Raw genomic sequence first — 18,696 nt, 5'->3', positions numbered from 1 at the left:
TAGATACCAGGAAGAAAACATGCGCTCCCCTCTTACATTAGATGAATCCCTCGAACTTAAAAATCAAACAAAAGATGATATAATTAACTGCTTCATTAACATATCATCTACCATAGGGAATCCAATGTGTCAAATGTTGAAAGTTATACTTGATAATGAATCCTAGGAAGATCCATTAGAAATTCCAAATAATGATCATATACCCATGACTGTCGTTCATAATAGCATACCAATTGAAATTAACTAAGTAAAACCATTAAAATTAATGCCAATTTGGATAACCAACAACAACAAAAATCAGTCCAGATGCTTCGCAGATATAAATAGACATTTTCCTGGGAATATACGGATATGAAGGGAATCAACACACAATTATGTACTCATCACATTTATATAGAGAAAGATGCCCATGCTATTTGGAAGTCCCAAAGAATATTAATTCCACATCTCAGGGATATGGTAAAATAGGGATTCCAAAATTTTTTGGATGTTAACTTTATATACCCTATTTCAGATAGCTAGTGGGTTTCTCCCTTAGTTGTCGGCCCCAAGAAGAACGAGATGTGGAGAATTTGTGTAGATTATAGAGAACTCAATAATGTTTTCCGTAAATACCATTTTCCTGTCCATTTGTAGACCAAGTCCTTAACACTCTCACTGAGAAGAAGTTTTTCTCCCTCTTAGATGTTTTCAACGGTTATAACCAAATATAGATCGCTCCTGAAGATCAAGATAAGACCACATTTACCTACCCATGGGGAACATTTTCATATAGAGTTTTACCTTTTGGGTTGTGTAATGCTCCAACCACTTTTCAAAGGGCGATCTTGAGTATTTTTTCTGATTTGATTAATGAAGGACTTGAGTTGTATATGGACAACTTTACCCCATATGGTGATGAATTTTATCAAGCCTTAGAATTTGGAAAAAGTGCTTGAATGATGTATTGCTACCAGATTATGCCTTAGTCATGAAAAATTCCATATGATGATGACTGAAGGTGTAGTTTTAGGACATTATATTTCTGCTGCAGGTATTCAAGTAGATTCGGCAAAGATTCAGGTAATTCTTAAGTTACCCACACCTCGTACACCAAAAAAGGTACATAGTTTCCTTGGCTATGCTAGATATTATCGCAGATTTATAAAACATTTCTAAAAAATAACTGCACCATTATATGTTTTAACAGGTAACGTTGAGTTTTTATGGACTCACAAATGCAATGTTGCTTTTGCAGATCTTAAAAAGATGGTTTCAACATCCCTATTACTAAGAGGACCAGCTTGGAATTTTCCCTTCCATATCTCCTCAGACACATCAGACACAACAGTAGGTGTTTTCCTTGGACAGGAACAAGACATGAAATCATACTCCATTTACTATATCAGCAAAAATCTTACACCGACTAAATTAAACTAAATAGCGGCAAAGAAGGAATTTTTAGCTGTTGTATATGCTATTGATAAATTTCGTCATTATATAACAGTATATCCAATTTTTATGTACACTAATCATTCTTCTATTAGATATTTAGCCAAAAATCTTATTACTAATGGTTGAGTGACTCGATGGTTGATGTTATAATAGGAGTTTGATATTACCATCAAAGATCGCCGAGGAAAAGAAAATCGCGTTGCATATTTCTTGTCCCGAGTACCATAGATAATTTACCATTCACCAGTGGATAATCAATTCTTAGAAAAACATATATACCTTGGTACATTGATGTGGAAAATTACTTGGTGGTAGGAAAATAGCAAGAACATTTGTCACCATGGGAAAGGAAATTAATTGTTCAGCGCAACACGTTACTTTCCCATATAGGCGGATATTTCCTCCACATGGGCTCTGATTTTCAAATTCATAGATGCATCAGGGAGGATGAAATTTATGATATTTGAAAATCCTGCCATGATGAACACTACTGTGGGAATTTTGCTGATCGTAGAACTGGGAACAAAGTACTCTAGATGGGCTATTTGTAGCACCCTCCTCCCACATCTACCCAACCAATCGGCCAGCCAGGGTAAAGATGTGACGAGAGGCTACTATGATAAAATTAAACCTCCTTGGTGACTTTAAGGAAATGTAATTGACGAAACATCACTTACAATAATCTAACATCATCCAAGTAACCTTCAAGAGACAGGTCAGCTGCTCAAACTACCTGTCCCTGGGTCCTACTGCTTTTTGAGAAACTTAGGGAAGGGTAACTCTCCCTAAACACTGCCAAGGTGATTTAGTCCAAAAAATAATGCTCCTAAACCCTGTCAAGGTTCTTTATAACACTTCCGAAACACTACCCAGGGGAGTTAGTCTCAAATTAATGCTCTGTTTTGCTAGCATTTTGGGATTTGAGCCACCTTTATTGGCCCAGAGCCCGGAACACTACCCATAATGGAATGTTCACTTAGAATGAGTAAGGATGCAAGGATACAAGGATACAAGGATACAAAAGGAATAAGATGAATAATATCATAACCAGACCCCTACTAACCATGACATGAATTTTGTCAAACATATCGTCAACATGTAACCTACAGGTGTAAATAACATAATTAAGTGTAGGGATTTCATACTTATCTGAGAATCGTTATGAACCATTGTTCCCTCATGCCAATTGCTACATTATCCTCCATTAACTCATAAACACATTATACATTCGTATACAAGTAAAAACATGCTGAGATCCATACATAGTTGTTGTCATAACATGTGCATATAACAAGCATAATAGGAAAAGAAATGCAATAAACATATCATCCATCAAATCCATAAATACATCAGTACCATTACATATCAAAATCAAGGGAATGGATTTCTCATTAATGAATGCAATGAACCAACCGAAGATTGGACTAACACATTCCACCCAACTGTAGAATGGCTGAGCCAAATCTCTCTTTATCCATTCATCCTCTTGCCATATTCCAAGCATGAATGTGGGATCTCATAGAACACATCAAGAAAAACTCATCCAGGGCTTCCATAGGCCATCCACCTCAACCCATCAAACAATGATTCCACTTCACATTTTGACATCACCAACAACCATCATCATATTGGTCTCTACCAAAGCTTGTCAGGGCTTCCAGAGCGTTTGTCCAACCAAGGCTTCCAAAACTAGTAACACAACCCACAACTTATACAGGGCTTCCAGAGCGTTTTTCCAACCAAAACTTCCAGGACTAGTAACTCAACCCACCAAGGGCCTCTAAAGAATTTTTCCAACCAAGACTTCCAGGACTAGTAACTCAACCCAAGTTGTTACAGGGCTTCTAGAGCATTTTTTCAACTAGGGCTTTCAGTACTAATAACTCAACCCAAGCTAAGGAAACATGAGAACCAACCAAAACAAAGTGATGAAAGTAAACCTAAAATCACCATGGCTATCAAGGAAATGACAAGGCTAGTAAATCCACTGTCAATCTCAGCCATCCTCCATGCCAATGTTAGATCATAACCAAGAAACCACATGCATGTGCCATGCATGCCAAAACTAGTGAAGGAGTCATACATGAAACTTGGTACCTACAAGAAAATATGATGTAGTTGCTGATGTTGATACCCTCTTGTGATTTCTTTCTCTTCCTTTGCCTTCTTTCTCCAAGAATCCAAATATTCCACACCCTCCAAGAGTGATCCATGTTGGGTGCAGGAATTGCATTTAAGAAGTGGTATGAAATTTTCCTACTCTTAATCCTACTTCTTAAAGGAAATGTTTGCATAATCATATAGAAAATAGTCTTTAAAGGCAATTGACACCAAAGCAACTCTATTGCTGGAATATAAAAGAACAATTTACAAGTAAATAAAGTAAAGGAGCTTTCACACAACTGAAGCAATCTTAAGTTATGGAAGGAAATGCTGTGTTTATCTTCAGATAAGTTGCTCATAGTCTCACAAGTGGGCCCTTGCAGAGATTTGTTTTCCTCTTGATCTTCCTTCTACATAAACAACCTGTTCTTGTACTATTGCAATATGCAGGCACAATACCTCTATGTAAAAGTATATCTTACCTCCCGTACTAAAAATTTATGTCTTTGTGGAGGTGCTCTAAGCCTCAGGGCTTAGATCACTCTATTTCTATGACAAGAGACCAACTCTTGCACCGAGGAAGAGTTTCCTTCACCAAGTTTCTAATTTAATTTTGAAAATATTGAAATACATGCTAAAAAGGAATTGCAATTGCAAATGAAACTCTGAGATATATTGTCTGTGGAATGGAAATGCATTAATTAATTAAATCTTGCAAAGGAGGTAAACTTCATGAAATGAAAACAACTCAAAGTAATCAAAGCAATAGTCTACGTGATCTTTCATGTATCATCTAACTTTAGCAATCCACTTAAAGTATTTTTGTTCCTTGGTCATAAAGCATGAAATGCAAGTATAACATGTCTATGATAAATTCATGCAATTGTTGTCAGATCCTTTACAAATATACTTTCAATGCTGAAGACAATTACTCTAATTAACAACCCACTTTTGCGAGAATAACTGAAATGATAATCCAGGAAAGAAATGTATTTTTTGTTGTAAAATAAATGACTAAACTGGAGTGCAGGAAATCACATGCATTGGTATAGGAAAAGGGCTTCCTGCATGATTCAAGCGGAGCCAAATCAAGATAATTAAAGCGAGTAAAGAAATGTGAGAAAGGAATTACAGATAATAAAAAAAAAACACTTAATTAACTCCCAAACCATGGATCCATTTCACACTTAACTCCAAAATAAATTTAAATCAGAACTTCATAAATAAACATAAAGTTGTTCACACCACACAACTGCAAAGGAAATATCCACATCGTCTTTCTCAATAACGAAAGCATAAGGGTAAATGAGCTGGGTTGGCTGGGCCCTAGCCAACCAGCTCATTTCCCTTTCAAGAAACAAACAGATTCAACACTCAAGTATGTATCAAAGATAAATTAAACAGAATTCTTGAATAACATGGTGAATTCCTTGTATTACTTGATCAGCAAATGTACATAGTAATGTGAGTCCAGCCTGAGAGCTGAGGGCGATACGAGTTTACATAGAAAAACGAAATTAAACTCAAAGGATCGCTAACTAGTTCTACCTACAATCTTTATTTTATACATCCTTTCAGACTTAGCCGTCTTCCACTAATTACAATCATTTTCTTATTCAGGCCTTTCAGCGAAATAGACTAACAACCGAACATTACAAAATTAGCTAATAGTTATAATGGAACATGTATTTCGTTGGTCGCAGACCATCCTTGGCAAACATACCTCATTGTGTTCCACCAATATCCATCCTCAATTGATCATCAACCGAACTTGGAGTTATGGATCAAAACGACCGCGTGGAAAGATTTAGCTCATGGAAATCTCAGACCAATCATCGTGGCAGTGCAGGAATGTGCCTGCACTGATCATACTAACTCATAATTAACACTAAGTTCCTTAATTACTTCTAGGAAATTATCACAAGTTACAAGAGGTACTTAATAGGCATGAAATCTATGTAAAAATGATTAATAAAGCACTTTAATTGTTGGCATTATGATACATGTGTTGTCCTTGATGGCAACTGACTCAGAGGTATGATACAGGTGGCAACTCAATCAGATGACAAATCATAATACCACGGGTCAAGAGAGAGGTATATGTAGGTTAATCTTGATGAAAGCGTGTATACACGCGGGTGAGAAGAACAAAAGGCATGTATACGTACACACACAGGTTCACAAAAGGAAAGGTGCGTACATATCAGAAAACTCAGTTTTGGTCCATGGTATTTGGTCCATGGTATTTTAGTATTAGGTCCAAGGTATTGGTTCTAAGTGGTTTTGGACCATGGTATTGAAAGAGACCTAAATCTATATAAGGAAAAGATCATTAGGCCAAAAGGTGGAAGGGCAAGGAATGAATGTCTGATGAAGTGGGAAGATCCAGTATGCTGGTTATGGGTTTGTGATGCTTGGCTCAATCTGAATCAAGTTGGAAATGGCAGTGAAGGTATAAGTAATTATCTTTAGATCTATACGTGGGTTTTCTCTGGTGAAAGCATGTGTACACACGGTTTTGACACTGTCAAGTAGCGTATACATTATGAGATTTGATGTTTTAGGTTGTTGTTGGTTCTAGTGGTTGTTAGAGAGTTTTGGGCTCTGGTCTGTGTTCAGGTAACTGTATTTTGATGACATGGTTTCAGTGATTCAGAGACTGATGATGTAGGTATAAATTGATGATTGTATTGCAGTGGTGATTACTTTGTATTTATGGATCTAGTCTGAAAATTTATGAAACGTGGTCCCTGGAAGAAAAGAGAAGGTTGTAGCCTTCTATAGGTCAGCACCTACATACTAGTACCTTAGCTAGTAAAAGAGCTAAGGGGGTTGTAGCTCCCTTCTAGGAGAGTCTCGAGAACGAGAGAAGGTTGTAGCCTTCTATAGGTAGAAGCCTATGTACTGGTATAAGACTACACCAGTACAGAAATATTGTAAAAAGAAGCTCCTTATTAAAAGAAGATAGAGACGACTTGTAGCAGGTGGTTTTCACCCACATTGGGTTTCCACCTTATATCATGAAGTTCATGTGTGCTTCTTGTGTGTGATGATCTGTTCTGGTTTACTGCTCTTGTTTACTGTTCATATGCTTAATAATGTTCTGATGCACTCATTAAGGATCAACTAACTGAATCATAATTTTATTGTATATACGCTTGTTGCATTAAACACAGTTGTGTATACACGCGATTTGCCTTAACTGAAGTAGCGTATATGAATCTGAATATGGAAATGAAAAAGTTTTATTGATTTGATAATACTGATGCACCGACCCCCCCCCCCCCTCAGTATTATTTCCAACAATTGGTATCAGAGTAGGTCCTTCATAAGAAGCTTGATCGCTTGAAGGAAGATCTATCATCATGAGCAACTACAAAAGAGAAGCATCCATCAGGCCACCAATCTTTGATGGGAGCAACTTTGTCTACTGGAAGATAAGAACCATAGCATATCTACAGTCGCTTGGAATGGATGTTTGGGGAATCATGGAAGGAGGATACACATATCCATTAGAAATTCCTACAGATACAATAGAGAGAAAGTAATATGAACTTAATGCCAAAGCAGTTACTGTCTTATTGGGAAGTTTGTCACAATTAGAGTTTGTCAAGGTCATGCAGTTCAAATTAGCCAAAGAAATATGGGACAAAATAATTCTAAGCTACGAAGGATATGAACAGGTAATACGAGCAAAGCTTCAAACTCTTAGAATACAGTATGAAAATCTTAAGATGCATAGTAATGAAAGTATAGCTAATTACGTCGTGCGTATAGATGAGATTGTCAATTGTATGAGGAATCTGGGTGAAGAATTTAGGGAAGTTGTCTTAGCTAAAAAGGTTTTAAGATCCCTGTCTGCTAAATTTGATTCCAAACTTTTTGCCATAGAATAAGAGAGGATCTGCAGAAAATCACTATGTCGCAGCTTCACAGAATATTAACTGCTTACGAGATGAGAAAAGGAGGACCATCAGGTATGAGAGAAGCTGCATTTGAAGTATCAGCAAATGAATCAGGATATATTTCAGAAGGAGAAGATGAGGAAAATTTTATCAAGAATCTTGAACGGGGATGTGGAAGGTTCAAAGGTAAGCTACCTTTCAAATTCTTTTCATGTGGTAGAGTTGGTCACTACGCTGCTAGATGCCCTCATAACAAGGGAAAGATGTTTGAAGAAGGTAATAGAAGTTATTATACCCATGTTAAAAGTAATGACTCATCCAATAGTGATGAAGACATTAGAATTCTCATGGCATATGAAAATAAGGACGTAGAAATAGAAGAAGTTACCAAATTAAAATAACAATTGGAGTCAGTAACCATAATAAGGGAGCAATTACAGGATGTAGTAAAAGATCAGAGCATAACAATTCAGAGACTTGAATCGAAGATCCTCTCTCTAAAAGAAGATCTTAAAGAATCAAAGAAGCATAATGAAGAAGCTCTTGAATAACAAGAACATGAAGTAATCGAATTAAGGCAACAAGTGGAAGAAGGAAGAAAAGCTGAAGAAAACATAAGGAAGCATTATCTGGAAAAGGAAGAACAACATCAGGTTGAGGTAAATATCTTAAAAAGAAAATTAGAAGAAAAGGATAAATTGTTACAATTTAGTACTAAGATTTTGGATGACATTCTTGGTAGTCAAAGATCCCCTACTATCAGAACTGGTCTTGGTGTTTATGAATCTGTTGAAGGTGAATCTAGCTCACAAGGTGAGGCAAGGAACTCTAATGAGAATTCTGAAATGATCAAAAAGGAGATGAGAGGAAAACCTCATCAACAGCCAAGGAAATAAATTCCTCAAAGAAAATCCTTTACTCCTAACTATGGAAGTGATAGACGATTATTTTCTCCGTTGAATAATGTTGAATGTTATGTATGTCATAATCTTGGACATGTTGCAGCAAAATGCAGAAGTAGAATGGTTCAAGACCGTCATACAATATCATCACATTCCAGGTACTTCAAAGGACATTGTTTTGCTTGCAATATTTTTGGCCACAAAGCAATTGATTGCAATAGAAGGAACATGAAACATGTAAGATGTTATGCATGTAAAAAGTTTGGACATAAAGCAAGGGAATGCAGGAGCAAAATTCAAACTCCAAAGCAAGAGGCTTATACATCATCAAAATTCCAAGTATTGAAGAAGACAAAATTAGAGACAGAAAGGTGTGACATAACTCAGTTAGCTGACATAATAGACACAGGGGAAACTGAAAGTGTAGACCTTCAGTATTCCATCTTGTATACACTGGTATAATGAAGACAAGTCATGTATATGCGAGTTAGAGGCTGCATAGTCACGTATATGGAGCTTAGAAGAAAAAGGCAGCAAAACAGAATCAGGAAATGGTTTGGTCATGATATATGATGGTTGGCACATGCTCATGGGGAGCATATGCTTCGAATAATGCATTGTTGGCATTATGGTTAGAATTCCTTGGTGATGATGCTTATTGATATATCTTGCTATTAATTGACCAAGAGAATGGATTGCAGGTTATGATGTTTATGGTGTAGATCATATGGTGTATGATAGTTGCTGATAACCATCATGGTCATGTTTGGGTCCTTGGTCTTTGTGAGCCATATGATGTATCTTGTTACCCCACTATGCATGCGATGGATGATGTAATGGTTCTTGTGTTTGAGTCAAAAAATGGTGTATCCCCACTTGGTTGGTAGATTGATGTATGTATGAGTCTTTAGGAAGGTCATTGGAAATGTATGTATAGAGTCATGTTATGCTTTTGCAGACCTTGCATGTGCTTAGGGGGAGCATGGACGGATTGGTACATCTTGGCATGTAGAAAGGTGGAGCTCAATCGGGAACTTCAGCATGTACTTAGGGGGAGCTTGGACAACAAAATGTATATCAAACAAGAGAATATCTTGGTCTGCCCTTTGCCCTTGATGTCAAACGAGGAGAGTGACTTGGTGTGGTGGTTGCCATCAAGTCCAAAGGGGGAGATTGTTGGAATTATGATACAGGTGTTGTCCTTGATGGAAACTCACTCAGAGGTATTATATAGGTGGCAACTCAATCAGATGACAGATCATAATATAGCAGGTCAAGAGAGAGGTATATGCAGGTCAATCTTGATGAAAGCGCGTATACACGCGGGTGAGAAGAACAAAAGGCACGTATACGTACACACATAGGTTCACAAAAGGAAAGGCGCGTACATGTGGGAAAACTAAGTTTTGGTCTGTGGTATTTGGCCCATGGTATTTTAGTATTGGGTCCAAGGTATTGGTTCTAAGTGGTTTTGGACCATGGTATTGAAAGAGAACTAAATCTATATAAGGAGAAGATCATCAAGCCAAAAGGTGGAAGGGCAAGGAATGAATGTCCGATGAAGTGGGAAGATCTAGTATGCTGGTTATGGGTTTGTGATGCTTGGCTCGATCTGAATCAAGTTGGAAATGGCAGCGAAGGTATAAGTAATTATCTTTAGATCTGTACGCGGGTTCTCTCTGGTGAAAGCATGTGTACACGCAGTTTTGACACTTTCAAGTAGCGTATACATTATGAGATTTGATGTTTCAGGTTGGTGTAGGTTCTAGTGGTTGTTGCAGAGTTTTGGGCTATCGTCTGTGTTCAGGTAACTGTATTTTGACGACAGGGTTTTAGTGATTTAGTATTGGGTGATTTAGAGATTGATGATGCAGGTGATGCAAGTTGATCATTGCAGTGGTGATTGTTTTTTATTTATGGATCCAGTCTGAAAATTTATGAAACGTGATCCCTGGAAGAAAAGAGAAGGTTGTAGCCTTCTGTAGGTCAGCGCCTACGTACTAGCACCTAAACTAGTACAAGAGCTAAGGGGGTTGTAGCTCCCTTCCAAGAGAGTCTCGAGAACGAGAGAAGGTTGTAGCCTTCTGAAGGTAAAAGCCTGTGTACTGGTATAAGACTGCACCAGTATAGAAATATTGTAAGAAGAAGTTTCTTATTAAAAGAAGATAGAGACGACTTGTAGCAGGTGGTTTTCACCCACATTGGGTTTCCACCTTATATCATGGTGTTCATGTGTGTAATTATTTGTTCTAGTTTGCTGCTCTTGTTTACTATTCATATGGTTAATATTGTTCTGATGCACTCATTAAGGATCAACTAACTGAATCATAAGTTTACTATATATACGCTTGTTGCATTAAACACAGTTGCGTATACATGCGGTTTGCCTTAACTGAAGTAGCGTATATGAATCTGAATATGGAAATGAAAAATTTTTATTGATTTGATAATACTGATTAACCCCCCCCTTTCAATATTATTTCCAACAATTAAATCTTAATGTAAAATACAAAGTATTTGAAGGAATAGGTAGTTATCTTGGACTAGTGTAGGAAAGAGAGGTTTAAGTTGAGATAAAATGGAGGTTAATGTTTATAGAAATGGGGTAAAGCTAGGGTGATTTGGGACACCAACATCTTCCCATCCCTAAGTTTTTGTGTGTCCTCACACAAAATTTTACCTTTTGCAAACAATTCTCAAAAATGGGCGGTCAGCTCTCAACCCTGAACTTCAATGCTTATTCTTGCTTTCACTGTCTTTGGTTTCTTTCCTCGGGCTCTTTCATCTGATTTTTCATCTTCTTGAGGAATTTTTAGCATTTGGAAGTCCGATACTTCCACACTTTTATTTGTTGCTTCTGCCTTTTTACCTCTGCAAGTAGCTCCACTTTGCTCTATTTCTACCAACTTTGTTCCTTCATGACCTGGTTGAAAGCCTCCAGGTCATGAACTTGCTACTCCAATTCTACTATTTGGCTGTTGAGGTAGAGAGTAGAGGGTGTCATGCTAAGATCTTCAGGTGTAAATGTCTTCTCTGTAATGGACTCAAAACAGGTCCCATCGTCGTCAAGGTCAAGGCCATCAAATGTCTACATTCTGATGTCGCCAAGGGTTTCTATACTCAAGGTTTCCTTGTCACCTAGGGTTTTGATGCCCTCCACAATCTTCATGCCAAGGATTTTAGTACCTTGTGCACTCAACTGCTCAGGGTTTTTAACACCCTGTTCTTCTAGTTCCTCACGGAACTCAGTACCTTGCCCATCCAGACCAAGAGGGGTATCAATACCCTGTCCTTCTAAAACAGTAGGGGCTTTAGTACCCCATTTCTCTAAGACAGCGGGGATTTCAGTACCCCGTTACTTGAAAGCACTAAGGGTTTCAATGTCTGGTTTAATAAAATTATAGAGGGTCTTTATATCTACACTTCTTCATCCTCATGACCCTCTATTTGGACTTCACCAGTGCTTAGTGTTGTCTTCTTCTTCCTTAATTTTCTGACAAAAGTTAACAACAATATGTCATCTTCCACATTCTCTTCATTTTCCAGAGATGTGCTGCTACATCTACAAGAACATAGAGATTATGGACTTTAGGGAAAACTTGGGGTGATTCGTCGATTATAATCGGAGACCCTGACTGGTTCATCCCTTGGGAGACAGTCTTCCTCCTCTTTGAGGTTCTGGTCTTTCTCTTCTTAGTCAAGGGTGAAATATTTTCAATAGTCTTCTTCCCTTCTTGCACTAGTGTGCCTTCATCTTTCTGCTCGGCAGGAGACGATGTCTCTACTTTCCTCTTCTTACATGTACTTCTGCTAGCAGAACTTTTGCACTCGCTGCTCGAAACTCCTTCATGAATACTTCCCAAGTAACTCCATTTTCTTCCAACCTCTTCTTAACCAGAATCATGATAAGCCCATGATTGTAGAGCTTTTTTGCAACTTGGCTTGCATTTCCACTCTACAAGTCTTTTGCCATTTTCTCAAGACTCCTGAGAAGGTAGTAAGGAAAATTAATCAATTTCCTGACTCAAAGTGCAGCAACAACTGAAGGTGATATACAAATGCCAATGTATAGCGTCCCTCTCTAGTCATGAATTTCTGCAGTATGAACAGGAGGTCTCACCACTTCCTGATCATGGCACTCTACGGAAGTCCCTTCCTCCAGTAAACCTTAAGATTTTTGTCGACCATGAACCGGTGCCATTATTTCTTCCTGAGCCATTCCTTTTTAAACCACTTCTCTCTTGTAAGTGGCAAGCATGTAGCTTGTGACATAGACTCCTATGTAACTTTTAACTTCAATGATCCGACCCTGGGTCGACCTTCCTTGAATGTCCATGTGAACTCTAGTACCACAACCATGTCGAACCCATCAAACTTCTGTAAAAATGGTAGAAACCCGGATTCTTGCAATAGTGCAAGACTGTTCCAGTACTCTGCAGTTTGCTCCATCTCCTACAAAGACAACATCTCACTTCTTATGGGTGCCATTTCGAACAACACTTCACTCTTTCAGATCACGCAGAGAAATTCCAGTGAGTGACACCAACACTTTTCCAAGAGCTTTATGTCGGATGTTCGTCACCCTCCGTCTTTTTAGTCCCACTCACCTGGTCATAATGAAAATAACTCTTCATACTAGGTGCGGATTTGTATCAACCCGCTACAGGTAAGTCATAATGATTGGGTGGAGTGGAGGTTTATGCGGCAGTGGCACAACGGTTACAATGATTAGGTTATAGGGTAAGGTAATAATGGACAAGAAATGCAAAATTATTTCAAGGTGGGTGAATACGGGCTATCAGACAACAGTACCATCCTACAATCCACCTTGTAATTTAATCAAAACATACTTCAACACTTGTTAAAAAATTAGATTTCAACACGCTATACACCTTGCACTTTAAATATTTTTCCTAAGTCAGGAAATGATGAAACATAGTATTAATTGAAACATGCAATGCTATGATATATTAGTACTCATGTGTAGGAAAGTAAAGATCCATAAATATCCTTGACAAAACACTCTTGGAATATGTGAATTTTACTTGCTTACGTAGTTAGCTGCGTTCTTGAACTAAACCTGCTTACATTGTGCATCTTGCACTAGGGACTTTTACCAAAACAAAAAATCTGATAGAACATAATTCTATAGTTGGACTTAAAAATGTTGCCTCATTATACAAGAAAATATTATTCACCATCCTTTGGTGCTTCAAGAGCATGCCTTCTGGATTGGCTGCATCAAATTCTGCAATGATTTATGAGGGGATAAAGAAGTGGGAAAGGGGGTAAAATTTTTTGAATGGGAAGGAACATTAAAGCAGGGATTCCTAAAACAATATCACCAAGAGGGATAAATGAAATGGGATGTGGGAAAAAAATCAAGGAAAGAGAGGGATTTTACAAAATCGGGCAAGGGTAGTTTCTTAGAAGAAAGAGGAAGGTAACTCATTGGGGATTTTAGAAAAGAAACTAGTCAAAATTTTCGAAATGGGAAATAGAAGAAAGGAAAAGTTTTTACCTTGAAATTTGCCTACACTAGTGCAGGAAAAAATAACTGCAGCAGGAAGTAAGCTTTTACTTGCATAAAAATTTCCATGCTAGTTACCCCAAACTTGGGTAAGTGCTCGATTTCATCGACCTGCTTATTCTTGGTGGAAACCAACATATCTAAAAATCAAGTAACATTCCCTTTCTATTTAAAATTTCGATCTTCTTGCTAGCATGTTGGTTTTCAAGTTGATCTTTCTGCAATCATGTCAGTCAACTGATTTTCATAATTACAGGAAATATTTTCTCTTTATACTTTTTATTTTTGTCATTTTTTTTCTTTTATTATTTTTTCAATAAGGACAAGAAGGAATCAAATCTTCAACAGGTTGGTTTTACCACCTGCCAACTCCTTTTCAAATGGTTGTTGGACTTGCTACATAAAATCTCCTTTAGTAAGGAGCTGAAAATATACCTTCAATCTATGCCCATTTACCAGGAACATAAAATTTCGTCCATCAATAGTTTTGATTTCTACCACTCCATTTTCGAACACTTTGACCACCTCATAGGGTCCCATCCAGCATGTATCGAATTTCCCTTTAAAATATTTGAATCTAGAATCATAAATGAGTACCCAATCACCTGGTTGGAACTGCTTCTTCTAAATAGATTTGCCATGCCACTTATTGCATTTTTGTTGAACCAAGATGTTTTGTTGAACAACATCCCTTCGAAATTCATCTAACTCGTTTAACTGTAGAAGACATTGTTGTTGTGCTTCAGAGAGATCTAGCCCCAATTGGACTACAATTTTGAAAGTCTTGATCTAGAATTCTATCGGCAAGAGGACTTGTTTTCCGTATACCAACTCATATGGTGTGTGTCCAGTGCTATTTCTCCAAATGGTTTGAGAGGCCCACAATGCTTCCAGTAATTTGTCAGCTCAATCCTTTTTGTGCATACATACTTCCTTTGTGAGGATGGACTCAATAACCTTATTCGTGGACTCCACCCGACCATTTTCTTGCAGGTGATACGGTATAGATCTCCTGTGCCACATCTTATATTGCTGCATCACACCCTATACCAAATTAGAAATAAACTGGGATCCATTGTCAGGAACAATTTCTCTAGGAACACCAAATCTATTAAAGATTTTAGTAAAAGAAAATCAACAACAACTCTTTCAGTAGCAAAACAAACAGCTTTAGCTTCTACCCATTTTGTAACAAAATCTGTACAAACCAAAATATGCTTTTTATTTGATGATGCTGGATTTATTGGTCCTACGAAATCAATGGCCCATCTTTCAAAGGGATAAGTCATAACCTGAGGACATAAAGGCATTTCATTGGTTTGATTAGGCTAGCCAATTCATTGACAACTATCACATTGCTTGACATATTGTTTGTCATCCTTAAATAAGGAAGGCCACAAATAACTAGCTCTTAACACTTTGTATGCAGTCTGCTTATCAGCGAAGTGACCCCCACAAGGTTCATCATGGGCATATTCTAAAATATCAAATTCTTATTCCTCTCTTACACATCTAAGGATGATAAGATCTTCTCTGGTGTAAAAGAGTTCTCCTCGAATCCAGGATCCTGTAGCACTTTTCTGAATGATATTCCACTTTTCACGAGCGGATAAGTGAGGTGGTAATTTTACAGTGACTAAATAGTTAGCTATGTCAGCAAACCATGGGGATTTTGTTGACACATCAGAAAGATGTTTGTCAAGAAAATCATCATCAACAGAAATTACTTCACCAGTATTATTTAACCTTGAAATATAATCTCCTACTACATTTGATTTTCCTGGTCTATCAACAATAGTAATATTAAATTCCTGTAACAATAGTAACCACCTAGTCACTCTACCGCTAGTTAATGGTTTATTCATCAAATATCTTATTGTGGAATGGTCAGTATGTACAGAGGCTTCACATCATGTAATATAATGTATGATTTTATTAATAGAAAAGATTACAGCTAAAAAATCTTTCTCAATAACCATATAATTGAGTTCAACAAGTGACAAGTTTTTACTAATGAAATAAATAGCATAAGATTGTTTGTCTTCTTTTTTTCCTAAAGCTATGCCAATAGCAGTATCAGAGGCATCAGAGGAAATATGAAATAGCAGGGACCATTTTGGTCCTCTCAAAACTGGTGTCTGGACTAATTTTTCCTTCAATGTCTCAAAGGAGTGTTGGCAAGCTGTGGACCAACAAATTAGCCAAAATTCGGAAAATGGGGGTAGCTATCCTTAATAAATTCTCAATGAATCTCCTATAGTAGCCCACATGTCCTAGAAAACCTCTTACTTCCCTTTGAGTTTTGGGTATAGGGAGACTCAAAATGACTTCTATTTTTGCAGGGTCAACCTTGATACCTTTGTCGGAAATAAGATGGTTGAGAACCACTCCTGCGTTGCACATTAATCTACATTTCTTGTCACTCAAGTCGATATGAGCTTCTTGGAAGCAAAGAAGTACTTTTTCTAGATTCTCGAGGGCTTCCTTAAATGAATCACCAAACACAGAGAAGTCATCCATATAGATTTCTAACACACTCAAGGTCAGCAAAAATAGCCAAGACTTCCCTTTGAAAGGTAGTCGGGTTATTACATAGCCTAAAGGGCAACACTTGATAAGCAAATGTACCCCATGGACATGTAAAATTGGTTTTGTCTTGATCTTCAGGTGCTATCAGTATCTAGTTATATCTGTTAAAGCCATCTAGAAAATAAAAGTACTTCTTACTAGCAAGGGTATCAAGTACCTGATCAATGAAAAGAAGTGGGAAGTAAGCTTTGAGAGTGAATTTATTCAATTCTATATAGTCAATACAAATGTGCCATCTCCCATTTTTCTTTAGGACTAATACTAATGGAGAGACCCACTGGCTGTCAGAAAAGGGATAGAAAAAATTAGCTTCTAAAAGTTTTTTCAATTCTTCCTTTACAACATCTTTTAGAGCTGGGTTCATTTGCCTTTGGGGTTGTCGGACAGGTCAGGCTCCATCCTGAATATAGATATGGTGTGTACAAGTTTTAGGAGGGATTCCTTTCATATCTTCATAACCCCATGCAAAGGCATCAAGATGGTTTCACAACAAATTCACAAGCTGCTCTTGCTGAGAAGGATCCAAGTCTGAACTGATATACAAGGATTTTCCTGGACTAATCTCAAAAAGAGTAGTATCATACTCAAGAGTACAAAAAGGTGTCACTAGATATGGTGGTGATGGAGGTAGAGAGTCATATCTTTCCTGAAAATCTAGACTAAAAATCTGACTCAATGACTCAAAATTAGGCATGGTGTCTAGATTGTTCAAGAAGTCTTGAATCTCACCCTCTTGCGAGGACTCAACATTCTGATGTATCAAGGAAACAGGTTGAGTCTCCTCATCACTACTATATTCTAACCATAAAGTGTCTTGGAGCTCCTAAATAGATATAGTGGGTGGATATAAGGTGACCTTTTTCCACGAATCTCCATGGGAAATATACATATCACGAGAATGACGTCCGATATAATCATCGACCATAGTAAGCCATGGTCATACCAAGATCAAGGGATTCCCTCCCACAGGATTCTTTGGCTAAATCACAATGAAATTGACAAGATATTCCCAGGAATCTAGGGAAACGACCACATCATCCAACACCCCTTCCAGTTTGATTTTATATCTATCTGCTAGTTCAAGCACCATGGGAGTAGGACGAATATGGACCAATCCAAGTTGATCCATGGTTTGCTTGGTCATAACACTAATGGCTGCCACTAGGTCTATAATTACATTGGACACAAGGACATCACCTATCTAAATAGAGACAACAAGGTTTCCTAGGTCGATATATTTTTCCATGTGCATACACCCCGTCATTAACTCTGCTGCTCTACCAAAAAATTGAATAGTTTGAGGTTCCATTCTTCTCCTTCCTGGCTTTTTGAGACAAAGTTACCTAATGATTTTTGCACAGATTGGGATCTCTTTAATAGCTTGGAGAAAAGGTACCTTTATAAAAAGGTTCCTAAGCTTAGAAGCTAGGCTAGACTCAGGAATGGGGTCTTTCTTCTCCACAACTAACCTCTCTCGATAGGGAGGTCGGTTGGAAGAAGATGACAAGGGCTCAGAATGTATAGGGATAGGTTGAATGGTGCCATATTTTTCAGAATGGTTAGTATTTTCCTCCTCTTCTTTCTCATCGATAATTACCATAGGCCTATTTTGATTTTCTGAGGTTACTATCTTGCCTGATCTCAATTGGAGATCATTGACTCCAACTGGCATATTTTAATATATGAATGAAGAAATCGGGTTCATATAATGGATCATTTGTACCTCTTTATTATTGGGGTTGGCTAAATATTGAGCAAGCAACTGAGAATGTTGAAATAGTGGAGGTAAAGTTAATTATGGCATAGGTTGACTCAGCAGAGGTAATGATGGTTGTGGCATTGGGTAAGGTGCATATGTAGGAGGGTATGATTGCATAGGTGTAGGATAGGAATGATGTGAATGGTTTGGCCCTCTCCATCCTTGTTGCCAAGATTGGGAGGGTTTTCCACACTGATATTGGTTCCCATGCTGCCAATGTTGAGAGTGGCCAGTGTTAGGATAGGAATACGAGTATGAATTATAACCAAAACAATGTAGTGTAGGTTCAGGAACCATACCTACACTTACCTGAGGCCAATTTCTTCGTGCTACCATAGTATGCAGTGATTCGGCTTCAGGTTGTCCTCCTTCAAGTACATCTTTCAGCCCAGGTATGGAGGGACATTTTTCTGTAGCATGGTTCTTTACACAAATTGCACACTTATTAGTTTCTTTAATATCTAGAGGACATTC

Source organism: Pinus tabuliformis, chromosome 7, assembly GCF_031772625.1.
Source record: "Pinus tabuliformis cultivar Carrire ecotype Pingquan chromosome 7, CPIR1, whole genome shotgun sequence".
In the NCBI taxonomy this organism is placed as follows: Eukaryota; Viridiplantae; Streptophyta; class Pinopsida; order Pinales; family Pinaceae; genus Pinus; species Pinus tabuliformis.
Note: the sequence above shows the minus strand (reverse complement) of the source record.